At 40.0% G+C, this 21,600-nt stretch overlaps 1 pseudogene; it reads right to left on the bottom strand.

Annotated features, from left to right (window-relative positions):
* On the bottom strand, window positions 10,315-12,111 carry Gm5184 (predicted gene 5184; annotated as a pseudogene).

Here is a 21,600-nt window from a genome sequence, read left to right as displayed (position 1 = left end):
TGCACAACCAACAAAAACAGCTGAAAATCATCTGTAGATAGAAAATCCTAAGAGTAAAAAGGAGGGGGGAAACCCATATTTATACAAGGAAAAGGTTAAGACCATCTGAAAAAATAACTAAAAAACTGAAAAGTGAAACAGACACCTTTAGGATCATGTTAAAGATTGAGAACTGATGTGCCCACAGACTTAATTTTAAGTTACTTCTACCTGAGTCAATGCCCTTCAAATTTGGCTTTTGTAATCAGGATGATATTAAAAGGTAACAGGAAAAGGCGTTCTTTTCCAGTGTTTTGAAGTTTAATGTTTATCTTTTTTTGTTGTTTTAATTGAAGTTTTCAGCTTCAGAGTTTCCACATCTTTAACTTTCAACAGAGGTGCTGATTGTTTCTGCCAACACTAGGTAGGGGATGCCGCCTAAGCTATGTAGAGAAGTGGGGACCTGGCTCAGTGATAAAGCATTTGCCACACAAGCCTTCCATCCCGTGTGCTAATGCAGGGAAGTAGGAAGCAGGGACCTGAGGCTCTCCAGAAGCTTGTAGAGCAGCTAGCCTTGTTTACTCAGTGGCAAAGAGAGCCTGGCTCTAACATGATGCAAAGGTAAGAACTGACAGACAGACAGACGCCCAAAGGTTGTCCTTAGACCCACACACACACACACACACACACACACACACACACACACACACACACACACATCCCTACATCCCCAACAAGCACATAAGCAAGAGATATGCTGGTTTTATAGTATTTGGGTGTATTTACAAATTTGTTTCATAAGATTTTAAATAGCCACAAAGTTCAGTAACTTATGAAAAGAAATGTAGAATACAGAAGAGCAACAAATGATTTCTGCTCAAAGAGGGTCATCTCCATTGAATATCTAACTTTGCTTTAAAGAGCACAGAGCAAATTATGCTTTACCTACAGAGCCTGACAGAGTGGCCACCTCTGTGTTCAATATTTTTTATTTCAGTTTTAAAGCTTTCCCTATTTCTTTTTGTTCCATTTACTCATTCTGTTAATTCCAGAGTAATTTTATGCTCTCAAAAATGATAGGCGGGACACTAAGAACTACTTTATTAAGAATACAATCATACTTTAAAAAAATACTCCTCAGAGCAAATATTAAGCTTCTTTAGATTAATGAGAACCGATTATTTTTAAATAATCATAAAGGAATTTTTGCGACTAAGACAAGTAAAGATCCAGCGTCATAAATTTAGAGTTCTGTGGGCCTCACTGAGGTAAGAGAATGTAGCGTCAGGAATTCTAAGTTTCCTTCGTAGGTGATGGGTGATCTGGGGTTGGAAGACATAGAGGACCAATCAGGTTCTAAAGAATTAAAAAAAAAAAGGTGAGTACCAGTTACAGATGGAAACCAGAAGTCATAAGAAGCAATAGCAAAGTGCACAGTGTATGAGACAATGAAAAACCAACACCTAAGATGTAATACATACAATGGAGCTGGAAGACTAAGGGGAGATCATCTGAAAATAAGTAGCATTAAGCAAATGCTCAGAATTAGGGGGGGAGTAAGGAACCTCTTCAGCTATTACCATAATCTTCTATAAATTCCCAGTGGCTCTAGTAGTTACAGAGTTATTTACATATTTTTATGCTCTGGAAATTAAATGACACCATTTTTATTTTCCTGTTAATTTAAGAAAAGAACTAATCAAAGATCATTAGAAAAAAAAATTGAGCTAGACACTGATACAAAATTCTTAAATTCTAATTAGTAAAGACAAAAATCAAAATCCTCTATATTTTTAGTTGGCAGAGTGGATGAGCACAATAAATACCTTATACATTTTCATGGGTCTGTGTATTAAAAAATACTAAAAACTGCCTCACCATCTATAGTTTTTAATGTATTTACATGTCCAACCCAATCCTGAAAGCCCACGGAAACACAAGTTCAGATTGCAATCCTGTTATAGTGCAAGCCGGGCACAAAAGCCTTCTAATGATCTTTGATTAGTTCTTTATTAAATTCATCAAGGGAGCAAAGAGAATTTAATAATCTTCACCAGTTGTCATCTTTCTGATTAGAGTTTTGATTAGAACTTTCAGCTTTTATTTTCTTCCTTGCTAGCCTTCACCAGAGCCTTGCTGTTGCTCCTCGTTGGGGAGAAAGAACAAGGCAGATGGAGCATGTTAAATCACTCCTACTTGTTACTATTCCCTGGGGATGGTCACACATGTCAGAGGCTCATGGACGGAGTAAGTCAGGAGAGCTTTGTGTATCTCTTCCCTGCCATGGAGCCAGCCTCTTCACATGACACAATGATATATATTTTTTTTAATCAAGAAACTTTCTACTCTCATCAGCTCCTTGTCTGGAAGCAGTTTGCTTGCTTCGAGGATTGTTCCCTGCAGGGGGCAAAAGTCTTCGTTTTTTAATGCCCATTAAATGTGCAGATAAACACTCTACTGGGGATTGGTTATAGGTGCTGCATCCATGGCAGGTATGAAAGCAATGAGATTCTAGGAACCATCATCCACAGGTATGTTAGAAATTCCCAATTAGATTTTTCAGAATAAAAGGCTCAGAAAGGCCACTCTGTCTGGGATGAAAGGCGTGCTCAATGAACCATAATGGTGTTTACATTTTCTTTCTCCTACAACCTATGGGGGGAAAATGACATTCAGATTTCTATACAGTACATCTCTACCTAGTATTCAGAAATATTGCCTCAATTATTTTTCTATCATTGTTGAAAAGTAGGAGCTGTGTGGCTATTATCATCTCCATTTCCTATTATGCTATATCAAGCTATTTTAGTCCCGGCTACCAGAAAGGAAGAATGACAAGGGAGTGTGTTTATAATCACATTCAGTCACCATTAGACCTCAGGGCTGGAGGGAGACAATGGGAAAGCAGGTAAGAAAGAAATGATAAAAATGTAAACACGAGAAATTCTTAACCTACAAAATGATTGTGCCCCAAAAGTTCATTTATTATGCTATTGTTTGAAATGCAAAATAATCTCTATTTCCATGGAAACACTGTTCTCGGTGCTAGTTAAGTTCTAGGGCTAGCCTACCCAGCCTGTTTAATGATGTAGTTGAAAATACACGTAGGTAAAATTATATAGGAGTAAATTATTCTGTCAGAAATACATGCGGTTTTAACTACATACAATGTAAACTAAACTGTGACAGGCTAATCTAGTAGCCAATGTCATTTTATTACCCCAACTCAATGTTTCATAAAAGTTTCTTCTTTGCCCCTTGCAAATAACGGACACTGTAGCAAGCACTTGGAGTCCAGCATACTCCCCAAATAAACTCTCAACTGCAGAATCCTCAGAGACAAACTGGCTGTCCATCAAATGGACACTTTCCCCCTTTATTTCCCAAAATGATATACACTGGGAGGCCTTAAAAATGGTAAGTTTTTAATCAAAGAATTCTTCTGTCAGGGTCTCTGAGGGAGTTCTACTTCAAAAACAGATTGTTCACTCAAATGGGCTATGTCTAGTCAATTAAACTCTGGGTTGTTATCAAAACACAGTGGGAATAAATAGTATGGCAGGTGATGCTATGCTGAACAGAATACAAAAAAAATAGCAATTGTGAGCCCCAGAAAACTTATAATTCAAATATACGGAATACATGACTACTCTAGTGTATAACGTCTCAGGGATTGAGCAGGTAAAAGGACGGGGCATGCATGTTTCACTCTCAGGGAGCATATGAAAATCTGCCTCAGAAGAACTGGCTGGATGGGTTGTAAAGCTAAATGAGTTCTCTTTCAGAGTAGTGAGTAGCTGCTCCTCTTTCTTATTGCTACTGAGAAATTGGGCTGAACTCAAGCGATCAAGCATTCACTATGTATTCAGGGCCTTGTATTTGCAAGAAGAGAATTCACGCAAAAGTGACACAGGCATGAATACTGCCCTTCCTCCCCTGGCATAAGACAAGGCCTAGATATTTCAAGATACACAAAGCTGCTGAAAAATCTCAAACCACACTATTCATGCCTATGCACACAACACCATTTCTAGGCACAGTTCAACACTGGACAACTCGTGATTCTAGATTTTTTAAATATACATTTATATTATAGTGCTTACTGAATAAAATGCTAAATATCACTTAGAAATCTAATAACTCCACTTGACAATGTGTTCTTAACAAACCAGAGCTCTTTACTTACTTTTGCATCTCAGTGCTCTGCAAAGTGTAAGATAATGATGCTTTGCTCCAGCCTCTGACATCTCCTTCCGTGAGCAGGGGGCTCTGCCATCCATAACACTCCTATCTTGGCCTTCTATTGTATGTCTTATTTTATAAAGAAACTATGAGAAGCAAGGGGTCTTCCCTTTTGCTCTGCAAAACCCAACCAGATCTGTACGTGAAATGACCGATAGAATTTTAAAAATTAACATGTCTCACATTAGTACTGCCTGTTTAACTTGTCATTAATTCTATAATCACCAACTAGGGGAAAAGATCAAATACATCTAAGTCTTTTTTTTTTTCTTTCCATTTTTTATTAGGTATTTAGCTCATTTACATTTCCAATGCTATACCAAACGTCCCCCATACCCACCCACCCCCACTCCCCTACCCGCCCACTCCCCCTTTTTGGCCCTGGCGTTCCCCTGTTCTGGGGCATATAAAGTTTGTGTGTCCAATGGGCCTCTCTTTCCAGTGATGGCCGACTAGGCCATCTTTTGATACATATGCAGCTAGAGTCAAGAGCTCCGGGGTACTGGTTAGTTCATAATGTTGATCCACCTATAGGGTTGCAGATCCCTTTAGCTCCTTGGGTACTTTCTCTAGCTCCTCCATTGGGAGCCCTGTGATCCATCCATTAGCTGACTGTGGGCATCCACTTCTGTGTTTGCTAGGCCCCGGCATAGTCTCACAAGAGACAGCTCTATCTGGGTCCTTTCAATAAAATCTTGCTAGTGTATGCAATGGTGTCAGCGTTTGGATGCTGATTATGGGGTGGATCCCTGGATAAGGCAGTCTCTACATGGTCCATCCTTTCATCTCAGCTCCAAACTTTGTCTCTGTAACTCCTTCCAAGGGTGTTTTGTTCCCACTTCTAAGGAGGGGCATAGTGTCCACTATGCACTAAGATCAAATACATCTAAGTCTTAAAAAGCTAGTCTAGTCAAAGCTGATGACAGAGATAGATAAAGTATAAATTCTGGAAATTCTACCATTCTCTCAGAGGAACTTATGTACCTACACACATGCATTCACCACACATATACATGCACACACACACACACACACACACTACTCATTAGAAAGCTGAGACACCATTAGTAATAGTAATACATATTCATAAATATTTTTTAAATGCATCATTTATGCAATCGACATAAATAGAACTTTGAGTGCTATTCTGATCCTATATTACAATTATATATTTAGGACACTTTATGCATTGGTTTAAAATTCAAAAAGAATGCTTTTAAATACACTTTTCCCCAAAGATAAGTTTTTAAACATCAAATACCAGAATTTAACATTTAAAATCAGAAGGTCTCTGAATCAAATGACAGATTCAACACCTCTTATTACAAACACAGTTTCATGATTTGAGATAGATACTCCACATATACTTTCCGTTGGTGTAGAAGAAAGTCAATTAGTCTCTAAGGCTTCTATTTTAGCTCTAAGGTTTTATAATTTAATACAGTAATATTTTTACGACTGTCCTAAGCGTTTCTTAAATATCCTCCCTCACTTCTTCCTTTCCTCCCTCCCTCTGTCACCTCACTCCTCCCTTCCTGGATTAGCCTCTGCGCTTTGGTTGACACTGCTTCACCCCAATAGAAAGAAGTAAGTTGTACGTTTCAAAGTTCAGGAGGACTCTAAATCTAGCATCTAACTCAATATTTCTGAAGCCTTGATAAAAACCAGGAAACATACAATAGAAATCAGACTTGGTAGCTTAACCACCTTATAATGTTTTAGTAAAAGAAATGCAAGATCAAATAAGAATAACTGCCTTGTGTGGGTAAATAAGAATGGAAGAAGGCGGTTGGGAGGGAGGTGGGAAGCAGTGAGGGGGACAGAGGCCGGCAGATGGTGAGGTGTGAATGTGAGTGAAGAATAGGGTTTGCATAAGAAATGAGAATGTTATTACAAACTCATCACTCTGCACAATGAGTAAAAACTAATGAAATGTTTTGAAGAAAGAAATGTAATCAGCGTATGGTAGCAAATTCTACTTTCTAGGACACAGAAAACATATGTGGATGGGGCCTAACAAAAAGACAACTTATTCAGCTATCACACAGAGGAAACCATCAAGATAGACAATAAGACACTTAGCAGCCACAGTTCTGAGAATTGGGTGCAGCAACAGTATAGTCGAGAGTTTTACCTCAAGCTACCAGCCTCCTGGGACCTAAGAGTGACGTACATGCCTTGAAACATGCAGGGCCATCAGCAGGGTAGGAGAGATGTGCAGGTTATCAACAGGGGAGGAGGGACTATCTTTTTAGAAAGCATGGCATTTTTCCAAGGTATGTTCTCAAATGCTTTGGCAGAACTTTAGCATGTAAATACTAAGGTAAGCACACTCTTTGTTATAGCTCTACAGAACGCTAAGCACTGTATTTTAAAAATCTTAACATTTAGAGTGCTTAAAAATGAGTACTCTTCCCAGTTAATTGGAGGCTTTTTCCCCCTCCGATAGGCATACTATAAGGTTTCATAAGTGTTTTCCCTAAGTATCAGAATCAAAGAGCTTTGATTGGTTCTCATGGTCACAGGCTTGATTTCTTGTGTTGGATGATGGCTTGGCTTTTCATGTAGCCCTGAGAGAAAGGGATTTGTTTGCACTCTTCTGGGCTCTAGGAGTAGACTTAGGTCTTTAAGGAAGAAGGCAGCTTTAGATAATACAGAGAAGCTAGGAGTCATGGTACATAATGAGACTACCTTCTGCTCAGGTCTTACAACCACCAAAGTTAACCTCCTCATATTATTTGATACAGGATTGAAAGTTAGTACAGACTCATTGTGAAAGACATTGAATTTTTTTCCCTATGGGTCTGGAGGCTTACATGGCATAAACCATTTACAATGACATAATTAACTGTGGCATCTGTAGAAATATCAGTATATTTTCACCAGTGCTCAAAGAAGGCAAAAGAACTAGGAAGCCAGAGAGGAGCCTTCTAACTTCCACCCTCCCTAGTATTTATCAGTTAAAAATTAAGATCGTCTCGTAACTTAGATACGTGAAATAACAATAGTATCAGCCATCCTGCAAAAAGGACAAACACCATTGAAATTACTTTGCCTTCCAGTTGTTGGGCTTCAAATGATCTCTTACACAGGTGCTTGTTACAACATGCAGCAAGTTGACCTTCTCAGCCAAAGGGTCACCAGCCCAAGTCATTTCATGCCACAGAAAGAAAAATTCTATCTTCTTTATTGTCTGCCCTAGAATCTGTGGCCAGAGAATCTGAACTGCCTGTCCTGAGCCAGCTTAGTGGTTATTATAAATCACAGGGGAATATTCTCTGATACTTGCAACAACTTTCTGTAGAGAAATTTCCTCTTGACCTCGCCCAGCAGGCCAACCATGTTCACAGTTCTGTTTATATTAACATCTCAAGCCTCCATAGGAAGGATCGGTTATCTAGAAAAGAAACAACCAGAAAATGTAGGCTTAGATTTTTCAAGGCCTACTTTGATAAGGGTTCTTAAATGCTTTAACATCCCTTCTAGCCCACCACCCAGCAGAGGAAGTGGAAAGGAAAGGCTAACAGGGCAAAGGGGATGTGGACTTGTTGAGAAATAGTTCTTTGTGACAATTCTAATCTTCAGTGTCAGTATATCAGCAGTTCCGTTCACACTAATCAGCAGTGGTGGCTCAGACCATTTGCAATCACCATTCACGGATCAGCAACAGGAATTAGATCCAAAAGAAAATACAAGGCTCTGCCAAGAAACTGGAGTCTGAGGAAGTGACAAGAAGCCAATGGAATATCATGAGTTCTTTGGTGCATTTCTCTCTACAAAGTCACAGCAAGTGATGACCAGCCAAGACCAGCATTAGCCAAGCCCAGCGAAGACCAGCAAAGAGTAGCAAGGTGATCCAATGCCAGAGAGTCATCCACTGTCTGTTAGGTTAAACTTACACCTTTTTCAAAAACCACATATCCTCTGAAGAGTTCGCTCCAGCAAAACATGACACACTCTTTCACCAGTCAGCTTCCTGAAGAACACCACGTGTCTGTTCTCAGCAAAACATCCTCTCATGGGTTTGCTTCAGCAAAATATCTTCTCATAAGACAGCTTTGGGGACAAGATCGCATGACACAACTGAGTCTCAAAAAAAAAAAAAAAAAACACGGAAATTTCCACTTCAAGAAAACATCTTCTTCTGCCAAATTAAGACTATGTCTATTAAACAAACAAGCAAACAAATAAATAAAAGGTGTATTCCCTAGAAACCATGGAGAGATGTGGAGCCAACTGCAGTGGTGAAGTATTTCTGAGATATGTTTAGGGTGAAAAGTCAGGTGCAGTGTCTTTGTTAGGGTTTCTATTGTGAAGAGACACCATCACCATGGCAACTCTTATTAAGGAAACCATTTAATTGAGGTTGGCTTACAGTTCGGAGGTTTAGTCTGTTATCATCATGGTGGGAAGCATGGTGGCATGTAGGCTGATATGGTATTGGAGAAGAGCTGAGTGCTACATCTGGATCTGTAGGCAGCAGAAAGGAAGAGAGACACTGGGCCTGGTTCAAGCACTTGAAAACCCAAAACCTAGCCCCAGTGACATACTTCCTCCTACAAGGCCACACCTACTCCAAAAAGACCACACCCCCTAATACCACGCCCTAAGCATTTAAATATGAATCTCTGGAGGCCATTCTTTTTTTTTTTTTTCTAAACATTTTTATTTCAAATCTCTTTTCATCCCTCCCCAAAAAGACATGGGTCGGTATAGTAATCATAAAAAGAAGATACAAACACAAGAGTCAAATGTCTCCCACGCTGATACTTAGAAAAAAACGGGAATTATACACACAGTTTCCAAACAGGACCTGCAGCAGCTACTAATGTCCCTTTACAAGAGTCACACATGCCTATTAGTACAGTATTTACAGACACCCCACTCTGGAACTAATCTACAGGGACATCCCAACACCCACCCCTCTATGCCCAGAAAAATACCAAACACACCCAAAGTGCATTTGTTTTGTTTGTATCAAAACATCTTTCCCTCTCCCCATCCCACCTCAGACCCACCCCCATTTAAGATTGACCTGCAAGTCTATTTTAACCATTTAGTTATTTTTACAGCAACTATTTTAATAAATTTAATAAATTAAGCATAAAAAAGGGAGAATAAAGTAGGGAAACTAAATGGGAAGACAAAAGCCAGGCCACGCTTCAGCTTGGAGGGTAGGGGTGGCTAAGCAGGACAGAGTGGTTATGGGGGTACAGCTCCCAGGTGGTGAAAAAAACTCCAACCTCTGAGTCCAGAATGACACCCCTGGAGGTCTCTGGAGGCCATTCTTTTTTTAATTGGATATTTTATCTACATTTTAAATGTTCTCCCCTTTCCTGGTTTCCCCTCCAGAAACTCCCTATCACACCCTTCTCCCCCTGCTTCTATGAGGGTGTTCTCCCACCCACCCACCCACCCCCCCACTCCTGCCTCCCCGCCCTCACATTCCCCTACACTGGAGCATTGAGCCTTCACAGAACCAAGGGCCTCTTCTCCCACTGATGCCCAACAAGGCTATCTTCTGCTACATATACAGCTGGAGTTATGAGTCAATCTATGTGTACCCTTTGGTTGGTGATTTAGTCCCTGGGAGCTCTGGGGGGTCTGGTTGGTTGATATTGTTCTTCCTATGGGGTTGCAAACCTGTTCAGCTTCTTTAGTCCTTTCTTTAGCTCTTCCACTGGGGACCCTGTGCTCAGTCTAATGGTTGGCTATGATCATCCACCTCTGTGTGTGTCAGGCTCTGGCAGAGCCTCTTAGGAGACAGCTACATTAGGCTCTTGCCAGCAAGCAGTTTTTGGTATCTGAAATACTGTCTGTGTTTGATGTCTGTATATGGGATGGATCCCCAAGTGGGGCAGTCTCTGGATGGCCTTTCCTTTAGTCTCTGCTCCACACTTTGTCTCCATATTTCCTCCCTGAGTATTTTGTTCTATGGAGGCCATTCTCATTCAAACCACTACATGAAGCAAACCTTCTTTAGTCTTAGTTCAGGAACATGAAAACTATGAAAAGCATATATTTTAGTGGAAAGCAATATCACAAACACTTACATGGTACTTTTGCTTTGCCTGGGAATAGTGGAATTTTTTTTAGCATCATGGATTGTTTATTAAAATATTGGTGAAAAGATAGGAGTCTCTAGGGCAGGGAAGCAAGACCATACACTCTCAAGGTGTCTGCACTCTCTGCTGGCCACTCTCCTTTTCTTTACCCCACTCTTTAACAGGCTGGGGCTCCTGCTCACCAGAGACAGCCTTGCTCTTTTTTTTTTTTTTTTGGCAGGGCAGACTGGGGGGACTTTCTTATGACCTCCTTTGTGCCAAGAGCCTCCTGATGATGCTTTTTTGCTTTCAGCATCTATGGGGGACCCAGGAGTGGCTCCATTCACCTGTGACAGCTTCTCATTTTTCTTCTGCAGTTTTTGGGGTCTTGGCAGGGGTGCAGGGGCTTAGGGTGGGGTTACTCGGAGCCAGACTCTTGGCCACAGTTATCCCATTCACCTGGGATGAGGTGCTAGCCTTTACCCTTTTCCTTTTCTTCTTGCCTGTGCTGGGGGGCTGGTCTTTACCAGTGGCAGCAGGTATGGCACCATCTGTCACTGCATCCTGCTGTGACACAGCATTCTTTTCTGGTGTGGTGTGCTCAAATTTAAGTTTCTTTTGCTTCTTGGTCTCTGGCAAGAATCCCTTCTTCCTCTGCTTTGTGCTGACGGGGCTCTGGGTGTCGCTAGGAATATTCTTGGCATTTTTCTTTTCTGACTTTGGGCATTGGACTCCTAAGCATCCTCATGGCCTGCCAGTAGAGATCATAGAGGCGATTGGAGCCAGACGAGTGGTTCCTCTGCTGCAGGCTTTGCTGCAGCTTCTGTATTTTGCTCTGAAGCATGCCCAAGGGAGCAGTGAGGAACAGCTTCTCTTGATTGACTGCCCTGAAGAGAGTGTTCAGCAGCTCCAAGATGGATAGCTCCCTCTGGTGCTCCCCCTTGCTCTATGCCTCCCCAAGAGTCTGAAGAGTCTGGGTGGCCTTCCCCAAGAGTTGGGTAATCAGCTGCTCCCACTCAGGATCCTCAAAACAGACTCTTAGCTCCCGTGCAGACAGAGTCTTCTGGAGCATCAGGCATCCCTGGGCCTGATGGCGAGGCCAAGATGGGCCAGCCATATGCTGAACCAGAATGGGAAGCTGGTTCTTACAGATCACTGGGTATCTGGAGAAGAGGCTGAGGAACATGGGGACCGTAAGTGAGCTGTTACGCTTGGTCAGAAGAGATCCCAATGATGCTGAATACACCCGGGTCACAAAGTCCAAGTCTAAGCAGTTAGCAGTCTGGTCCTCTGAGTCCTTGGGCTCAGGCCCGGTGTCAGCTCCGTGTAACTTCTGACCATCTTGGTGCCTCTTAGTGGTGTTGCCCTTGAGGACTCGTAGCAGGTACAGAGAGGCATTGAAGTAGTATAGGGCGACAGAGGCATCAGCCTGGCTGCCAGCCTGCTACACAAGCCTCTCCACCTGGGCATTCAGAGCCTCTGCACACGGCCCCACCTCGTGGCAGGAGCGGCGGGCACGACATAGGTGGTGCATGAAGATGCGGGCGGCCTTGTGCATGTGTCCTGCTCCTGCTTGCTGGAGCCTTTGTTGCGCATGCTGTGCTGGATCATGTTCAGCAGTGGCTCAAGTAGTTCCAGGATCAGAGGGTGTTCAGGCTACTTGGTCACCAGCACCTTGATCAGGTCTAGTGCCCTGATCTGGAAGTTCCGTTGGAGCTTCTTCTTCCGCAGCTTGTTTTTCTCCTTATTCCGGGTCTGGATGCGCATCTTCTGCTCTTTTAAATAGTCTGGCCAGGTTCTGGACCAGGGCCATCATGGCCTCATCCCCATGCTCCTCCTCCTCCTCCTCCTCAGAATAGTGGAATTTTTAACAAAAAAAAAAAAATGTATTAATATGATACTTTTTTCCTCTTTTTTTTTAATTAGGTATTTTCCTCGTTTACATTTCCAATGCTATCCCAAAAGTCCCCCATACCCACCCCCCAATCCCCTATCCATCCACTCCCCCTTTTTGGCCCTGGCGTTCCCCTGTACTGGGGCATATAAAGTTTGCAAGTCCAAAGGGCCTCTCTTTCCAGTGATGGCTGACTAGGCCATCTTTTGATACATACGCAGCTAGAGACAAGAGCTCCGGGGTACTGGTTATGATACTTTTATTTAAATAAAAAGTTGAAAATACATGGTATGAAAACGTGAGACATAGTCACACTTTAATAATGCTTATACATTTTGCCTTGCTTTGGCAGAGCCATGTTTTATCATTATATTTTCTGTACTATATTTCCTTGAAAAGGTTTAGAACTTTCCTGAGATCAGAAGAAATTTGTAAGCAAGTTGTTTCTTTATAATATCTAATTTGCTTTTGTATATCACCTAGCAATAAATCATGCACACATAAGCATTGGGGGGAAGGTGGATGTTCAGGCAATTGAGCAAATGGGTGAATGAAGCAATAATACTAAGACCTTTTGCCCAACCATTCGTCTTGATTAATAAGAGAAGCATAACACTCCAGGATGATAGTTCATTTAATTTTGATTTGGCAGTGGCTTAGAATTTATCTAAGTCTCTTCAGTGCCTCTGGCTACACCTGAAAGCAAGTTTCTTGCTTTGCTGGCTGACAGCTTTTTAGTATTTGGTTTGCTCGGTCACATGAGTGCTACATAAATTTAAAGAATCTTTGAAAGGGAGCAATATAAAAATTGAGTTCTTCTCACCAAACATGAGGCATCAATCTCCTGCTGTCTCCAAATCACTATTTTCACAATCCTCCTGCCTCAGGTACGCAAAGTCCCGCATACATCTGTACATCTGTAAAAGTAAAAAGGGGAAACAAATAGGTAATCTGCAGTTGTTTTATTAAAATAACCTCACCTGACACCATGGTTGAGTTAAAGAAATGATAATAAGATATCTAAAGCCCTAACTTTTTTTGTTTTGTTTTGTTTTTGTTTTTTGAGACAGGGTTTCTCTGTATAGCCTTGGTTGTCCTGGAACTCACTTTGTAGACCAGGCTGGCTCAAATTTAGAAATCCACTTGCCTCTGCCTCCCAAGTGCTGGGATTATAGGTGTGCACCACCATGCCTGACTAAGCCCTAACTTTTTAAGAATCTGTGATAACCATTTTTTATTTTGATCCATCCTTAAATTTGCACATTTTTACCTAGAGATTGAAGCAAGAAGTTTAGCTTTGAACTCTCAATCCTCTGTCATCATGTCAAAGGTAAATAAGTGAGGACAGCAATCAAATTTTAAATAATGTCAAAGAAAGAAGAAAAACAGACAGGTGAGGAGAGCAGGGAGGGAGACAGGAACAGACTGACAAAACAGAAGCAAATATGGAGTTAGGTCCTAATTTGGGAGGGACAGCTGTCTGTGACTCAAAGTACACATGCACAAAGGAGAGCTCTCCAACAACCTTCTAAGCATGGCACATATTACACACATCTGTTGCTTCTTTTACTGTAGAGTGTTCTTTCATCATAGTCTTAACATCTTATAAACACTTCGACCCACTTCCCAATTTTTCTACGTCCAGCCAATCTGACTGACCTGGTATCACAGTGAATATTCTACACCTGTGCAGAGCCCCAAAAAACCACTCTGGTTTTCTCTTCCTTCCTTTCTTTCTTTCTTTCTTTCTTTCTTTCTTTCTTTCTTTCTTTCTTTCTTTCTTTCTTTCTTTCTTTCTTTTTTCAGTATATATTTTTACTAGATATTTTCTTTATTTACATGTCAAATATTATTCCCTTTCCTAGTTTCCCCTCCAAAAATCCTCTATCCCCTCCCCCTCCCCCTGCTCACCAACCCACCCACTTCCACTTCCTGGCCCTGGCATTCCCCTATGCACCTGTGAAGGTGGCATACAACCTTCACAGGTCCAAAGGCCTCTCCTCCCATTGATGGCCAACTAGGCCATCCTCTGCTACATATCAGCTAGAGCCATGAGTCCCACCATGTATCTTCTTTGATTAGTGGTTTAATCTCAGGGAGTTCTGGGAGTACTGGTTAGTTCATATTGTTGTTTCTCCTATGGGGCTGCAAACCCCTTCAGCTCCTTGGTTACCTTCTCTAGTTCCTTCATTGGGGATGGCTGTGAGCATCCACTTCTGTATTTGCCAGGTACTGGCAGAACCTCTCAGGAGACAGCTTTATCAGGCTCCTGTCAGCAAGCTCTTGTTGGTATCCACAATAGTGTCTGGGTTTGGTGGTTGTTTATGGAATGGATCCCCAGGTGGGGTAGTCTCTAGATGGTCATTCCTTCAGTCTCTGCTCTGAATTTTGTCTCTGTAACTCCTTCCATGGATATTTTGTTCCCCCTTCTAAGAAGGATCAAAGTATCCACTCTTTGGTCTTCCTTCTTCTTGAGTTTCATGTGTTTTGCAAATTGTATCTTTGGTATTCTGAGCTTCTGAGCTAATATCCACTTATCAGTGGCCACTTTGATTTCTTATCTCTAAAATAAAGTCATTAGCTTGAGTAGGTCAAGATTATTTCCATGTCAAACATTAAATACATTCTCTCTTTGTACAATTATTTCACACACCAACAATACAGCTAATTACTCGTAGGGCTCATTGTCATCATCCTGATGATGTTCCTCATAGTTACTGGCAAACGGTAAACTGCCTTCACAAATCCTGTCTCAATAATTCAGGTGGTTGGATGTCTCTAACGATGACTGAAGCAAATCAGGAAGGCATACCACTGGCTCATGATCTCAAGATTGGCAGAAAACCTGTGTGAGCATATATTAGAAAGAATGAGGCTCCTAATTAAGGTTTAGTTATTATCACCATCAAAATACAAGTGATAATAGTTAGGCTCAAATTATGTGAACTAATCTTTAAGGTTCCTATCCTCAATAAGTCTATAAAGATTGTTATTGAGAAATGTGACTCATCATGCATTGCCCTAATAACAGAGTGAGCTGGCTGTGACTGGCTTTCACAAGCTGATCAAGTTTTCATGCCTAAAGAAACACAGTGTTGTATGACGTTAATTCAATCAAACTATATTGTGACAATATTTTCACTATCAATTGACAGCAATGAAGAATTTCTGCGTATTTCAGTTGAAGTGGGAGGGCATAAGGTGTAATAGGAAAAAAATTATAGTAGTATCTTATGCTTTAAAATTTTAGTCTAGGTTGAGACACAGAATCAAATTTACAGATGTCTGTGGGTAGTCATTTTACTGAAATAGAAATTTTCCTAAATTTAATTCACTGAAATTTTTTTTCCTGGAAAAATTTCTAATTATCTCGATAAATAGAATGACTGGTTTTTAAAAGTGCTGTTTATAAGGTGAATTCCCTTTAAAACAAAGTAAAACATACATGCAAGCCCAATTCAGGATTACAGGTTTGAGATTGCTTGAAGTCTTTTCTATCAATGAACACTGAAATCCATAACAATTTATAGTCCAAAAACAAGTGTTTTATTCTCAGTTTTCTAGCCCCTTCCTTTACATCCTCTTCAGCAAAATTTCTGCTTCCATGAAAGACATTTAGAGAAAGTAGAATTCTTATCACCCATCCCATTCCACCCGTGTGACTCCTGAGTCTTAGGACAGGTAGAAATTGTCCATATAAAACTGCTTCTGCCTATAGTTTCCTGAATATTTCAGTGTTCAATTAACTACAGTTTAAATTAATCAGAACATGCAGAAAATGAACAGTGGTGAGAATGAGTAAGGCCAGGAACTTGATTGTGTTATACATGAAATTCAGCTATTCAGTGAAATTCCCCAATTGTGGTAATTCTTCTGTCCTGATTACAATTATTTCATCTATGTGGTGCATATATATTTTAATCTTCTTCTGACAGTGTCTGTTGTTATAAATGAATTTGTCTGCCCAGCTATTCACAAATACATTTGCATTATTGAGGTCATGTCTGACTATGGGTCTTAGTTCCATGATTTAAACAATACTTAATCTTCACTCCTGGAATTATTTTTGCATTAGATGCTAATTGACTGGAAACACTGATAATAATAAAGATATCATTTTCTGCTAATGACTCCAACAAAGGAGGTTTCATATCCATATACTTTTAAGAAGAAACATTTTTGACCTTGAATACATTATTAAAATTACTTTATTTTTTCAACAATCACAATATGGTGTTAAGATTTATCATTTCAGTCAAAAGGCCTCCATCATATATGTGTTGCTCCTCTAAAATCATGGCTCAAACACATTGTCAGTTGATAGGGTCCTGACATCTGCATGTTAATTCCTTCTATTAGAGACTACATCTATATTTTCTACCCTTCCTTGTTTCTCTATATAACTTTACTTTCCTCTTATGGTGCTGGAGACTAAACCTAGGGCTTAATGCTTGCTAAGCTAGCATTCATTACTCACCAAGCTAAATCTCTAACCCTTTCACTTCTTTTCTTTATTCTTTCTTATTCTCTTCCTTTTTCTTTCTCTCTAGTTAGTCAATTTATTATTTTCTCTTAGTTATTATTCTCCACTGACTGTTAGCATTGTTAACATCATTAACATTTCTAACATTGTTAGCATTACTAATATTGCTAACATTCATAACAATATTAAGATAATAAACATTGCTAACATTAACACTATTAACATTCCTAACATTGTTAACATTTCTAACATTGTTAACATATGACTCTTAGCATTCTTAGCATTGTTAACATAATTAATAATACTAATATTGCTAATATTGTAACATTAACAAGGTTAACATTATGATTAATGTTAATATTATTAAGAACAATATTAACATCATTAACATTGTTAACACTATGATCACTATTAACATTCCCAATATTGTTAATAACATTCCTAACATTGTTAATGTTAAGTGTTAATACTGTTAACACTAATATTGTTAAAATTGTGAACTTTAACATTGTTAACATTATTAACATTGTTGAAACTAGGTTTCATATAGGAAGAGCTAAAGAAGTCAAAACAAGCAAGCAAGCAAGCAAGCAAGCAAGCAAGTAAGCAAAAAAGCTATAGTTAAAGGAGAAAAGCAGGGAAGACTTGGGGTAAGCCACATATTGTCCAGGATCTCCTTTCCATTTTTCTCCTCTTATTTTTATTTTTTTACTTCCCTCAATTTATACTAGAAAACTGAAAAAAGCATTCATGTTTTAGTGTACAGTCTTGTTTCATTTTGTAACCTTCAATCATCAACAAAGATGTTTCTCTAAAAATAAAAAAAAATCTGTCAATTATTCCAAACTTACAAAAATTTTGTAAATACATTTGTTGAAGCAATTAAGTGTCATATAAGCATGTGGCATTGAATCTAGCTTGTAGGCTCTGAGTACCAGGCCACAGGCCATTGGTCACTACCCAATTTTGAAAAAAAGTGTTATTAGTTTTTCACCTAAAGTATATTATTTTGAAATCATTTGAAAATTGAAAAATACAAGGTGACCTTTCACAGGTTGATTTTCTATGAATAGAGATCTCTTTATCAACAATGTGGCCATATGATTAAATTTAACAACTGAGCTGTAAGATACTTGACACTAGCCTGGGCATCTGGTAATCTCACAGATGGGAGGAGAAAAACCAGCTAACCGGAATTATCATGGCCAAACTGAAGCAATCATTTTTATTCATTCACACAGGGTGTCTCCTGTTAAGGGGGAGCTAAGAGATCCTTACTCGATATTGAGAGGATAACATTTTTATAGCTCAAGAGTAGGGGGTTTCCAAATGGGAGATTTGACAGGCAAATAAGAGGAGGCCATAAATGCAGGACATACATATAACAAGTTGATCATAACAACCTTCTGAAACAAAGGCATGGTTTTTTTTTTTTTCATAAGAAAAGCCATTTTATTAAACTCTCTGTATGCATACAAGTGCAGACAGTATCTCCCAATAAAACTCCCAAACCAAAACAAGATGAAAGTCCCCCCTCCCCAAATTATAACTCAATTTACCCCCAACAGACTTGGAATTAAGCAGATGTTCATAGATCATATGATTAGACTCATTCTTTTTTTTTTTTTAATTAGGTATTTAGCTCATTTACATTTCCAATGCTATACCAAAAGTCCCCCTTACCCACCCACCCCCACTCCCCTACCCACCCACTCCCCCCCCTTGGCCCTGGCGTTCCCCTGTACCGGGGCACACAAAGTCTGCGTGTCCAATGGGCCTCTCTTTCCAGTGATGGCCGACTAGGCCATCTTTTGATACATATGCAGCTAGAGTCAAGAGCTCAGGGGTACTGGTTAGTTCATAATGTTGTTCCACCTATAGGGTTGAAGATCCCTTTAGCTCCTTGGGTACTTTCTCTAGCTCCTCCATTGGGAGCCCTGTGATCCATCCATTAGCTGACTGTGAGCATCCACTTCTGTGTTTGCTAGGCCCCGGCATAGTCTCACAAGAGACAGCTACATCTGGGTCCTTTCAGTAAAATCTTGCTAGTGTATGCAATGGTGTCAGCATTTGGAAGCTGATTATGGGGTGGATCCCTGGATATGGCAGTCTCTACATGGTCCATCCTTTCATCTCAGCTCCATACTTTGTTTCTGTAACTCCTTCCATGGGTGTTTTGTTCCCACTTCTAAGGAGGGGCATAGTGTCCACACTTCAGTCTTCATTTTTCTTGAGTTTCATGTGTTTAGGAAATTGTATCTTATATCGTGGGTATCCTAGGTTTTGGGCTAGTATCCACTTATCAGTGAGTACATATTGTGTGAGTTCCTTTGTGATTGTGTTACCTCACTCAGGATGATGCTCTCCAGGTCCATCCATTTGGCTAGGAATTTCATAAATTCATTCTTTTTAATAGCTGAGTAGTACTCCATTGTGTAGATGTACCACATTTTCTGTATCCATTCCTCTGTTGAGGGGCATCTGGGTTCTTTCCAGTTTCTGGCTATTATAAATAAGGCTGCTATGAACATAGTGGAGCATGTGTCCTTCTTACCAGTTGGGGCTTCTTCTGGATATATGCCCAGGAGAGGTATTGCTGGATCCTCCGGTAGTACTATGTCCAATTTTCTGAGGAACCGCCAGACTGATTTCCAGAGTGGTTGTACAAGCCTGCAATCCCACCAACAATGGAGGAGTGTTCCTCTTTCTCCACATCCTCGCCAGCATCTGCTGTCACCTGAATTTTTGATCTTAGCCATTCTCACTGGTGTGAGGTGGAATCTCAGGGTTGTTTTGATTTGCATTTCCCTGATGATTAAGGATGTTGAACATTTTTTCAGGTGCTTCTCTGCCATTCGGTATTCCTCAGGTGAGAATTCTTTGTTCAGTTCTGAGCCCCATTTTTTAAGGGGGTTATTTGATTTTCTGAGGTCCACCTTCTTGAGTTCTTTATATATGTTGGATATTAGTCCCCTATCTGATTTAGGATAGGTAAAGATCCTTTCCCAGTCTGTTGGTGGTCTTTTTGTCTTATAGACAGTGTCTTTTGCCTTGCAGAAACTTTGGAGTTTCATTAGGTCCCATTTGTCAATTCTCGATCTTACAGCACAAGCCATTGCTGTTCTGTTCAGGAATTTTTCCCCTGTGCCCATATCTTCAAGGCTTTTCCCCACTTTCTCCTCTATAAGTTTCAGTGTCTCTGGTTTTATGTGAAGTTCCTTGATCCACTTAGATTTGACCTTAGTACAAGGAGATAAGTATGGATCGATTCGCATTCTTCTACATGATAACAACCAGTTGTGCCAGCACCAATTGTTGAAAATGCTGTCTTTCTTCCACTGGATGGTTTTGGCTCCCTTGTCGAAGATCAAGTGACCATAGGTGTGTGGGTTCATTTCTGGGTCTTCAATTCTATTCCATTGGTCCACTTGTCTGTCTCTATACCAGTACCATGCAGTTTTTATCACAATTGCTCTGTAGTAAAGCTTTAGGTCAGGCATGGTGATTCCACCAGAGGTTCTTTTATCCTTGAGAAGAGTTTTTGCTATCCTCGGTTTTTTGTTATTCCAGATGAATTTGCAAATTGCTCCTTCTAATTCGTTGAAGAATTGAGTTGGAATTTTAATGGGGATTGCATTGAATCTGTAGATTGCTTTTGGCAAGATAGCCATTTTTACAATGTTGGTCCTGCCAATCCATGAGCATGGGAGATCTTTCCATCTTCTGAGATCTTCTTTAATTTCTTTCTTCAGGGACTTGAAGTTTTTATCATACAGATCTTTCACCTCCTTAGTTAGAGTTACGCCAAGATATTTTATACTATTTGTGGCTATTGAGAAGGGTGTTGTTTCCCTAATTTCTTTCTCAGCCTGTTTATTCTTTGTGTAGAGAAAGGCCATTGACTTGTTTGAGTTAATTTTATATCCAGCTACTTCACCGAAGCTGTTTATCAGGTTTAGGAGTTCTCTGTTGGAATTTTTAGGGTCACTTATATATACTATCATATCATCTGCAAAAAGTGATATTTTGACTTCCTCTTTTCCAATTTGTATCCCCTTGATCTCCTTTTGTTGTCGAATTGCTCTGGCTAATACTTCAAGTACTATGTTGAAAAGGTAGGGAGAAAGTGGGCAGCCTTGTCTAGTCCCTGATTTTAGTGGGATTGCTTCCAGCTTCTCTCCATTTACTTTGATGTTGGCTACTGGTTTGCTGTAGATTGCTTTTATCATGTTTAGGTATTGGCCTTGAATTCCTGATCTTTCCAGAACTTTTATCATGAATGGGTGTTGGATCTTGTCAAATGCTTTTTCTGCATCTAACGAGTTGCCATTTCTTGTAACAGGAAGTAAAGAAACATTTGTAGTTAAAGCTACAGGTGGGGCACTGCCCATTCCTTCCGAAACAGAATGAGCCTAGTTTGTTTGACTTTGCTATAAGATAGCTTTCAAGCTCAAGACAGAGGCAGGCTCGTCTATCATTTCCCTCTATCTTATGTGTCTCTGTCAAATCCTTGATAGAGTCTTAATATTCTTTATCTAGGGGAAACAAAATTTGTAATGCATCAAAAAATATATAAATTATACCTGATTTGTTTGCATAAAATGAACAAATATTTTTCTTTTATATCACATTGCAGAACTATTTAGCAGGTACCTCTTTTTTGGTATGCCAATAGGCACAATAGGTAGTCAATTTGTCCTCATTGTCAGGGAGTTTTCTTTTGAGCTGACATTCCAGACTTCTGTTGATGATAAGGGGCAATGTATTCTCTTTTGTAACTGCTTCTCAGCTAAAACTAGAGTGCCATTGTTAGGGCCCAGAAAGACTGAAATGTTAGTCAAAGGTCAGGAGGACATCATGGAAATGTATCAGAAGCATCAGATTTACTGACCCAGCTGAAGAGAAAGCACATCAAAGAATTTGATCTTTTATAAGATGAAGAGTTATTAATTTGTATG

Source organism: Mus musculus, chromosome 12 (genome assembly GCF_000001635.26).
Source record: "Mus musculus strain C57BL/6J chromosome 12, GRCm38.p6 C57BL/6J".
NCBI lineage: Eukaryota > Metazoa > Chordata > Mammalia > Rodentia > Muridae > Mus > Mus musculus.
This window is presented reverse-complemented; position numbering and strand designations above follow the sequence as displayed.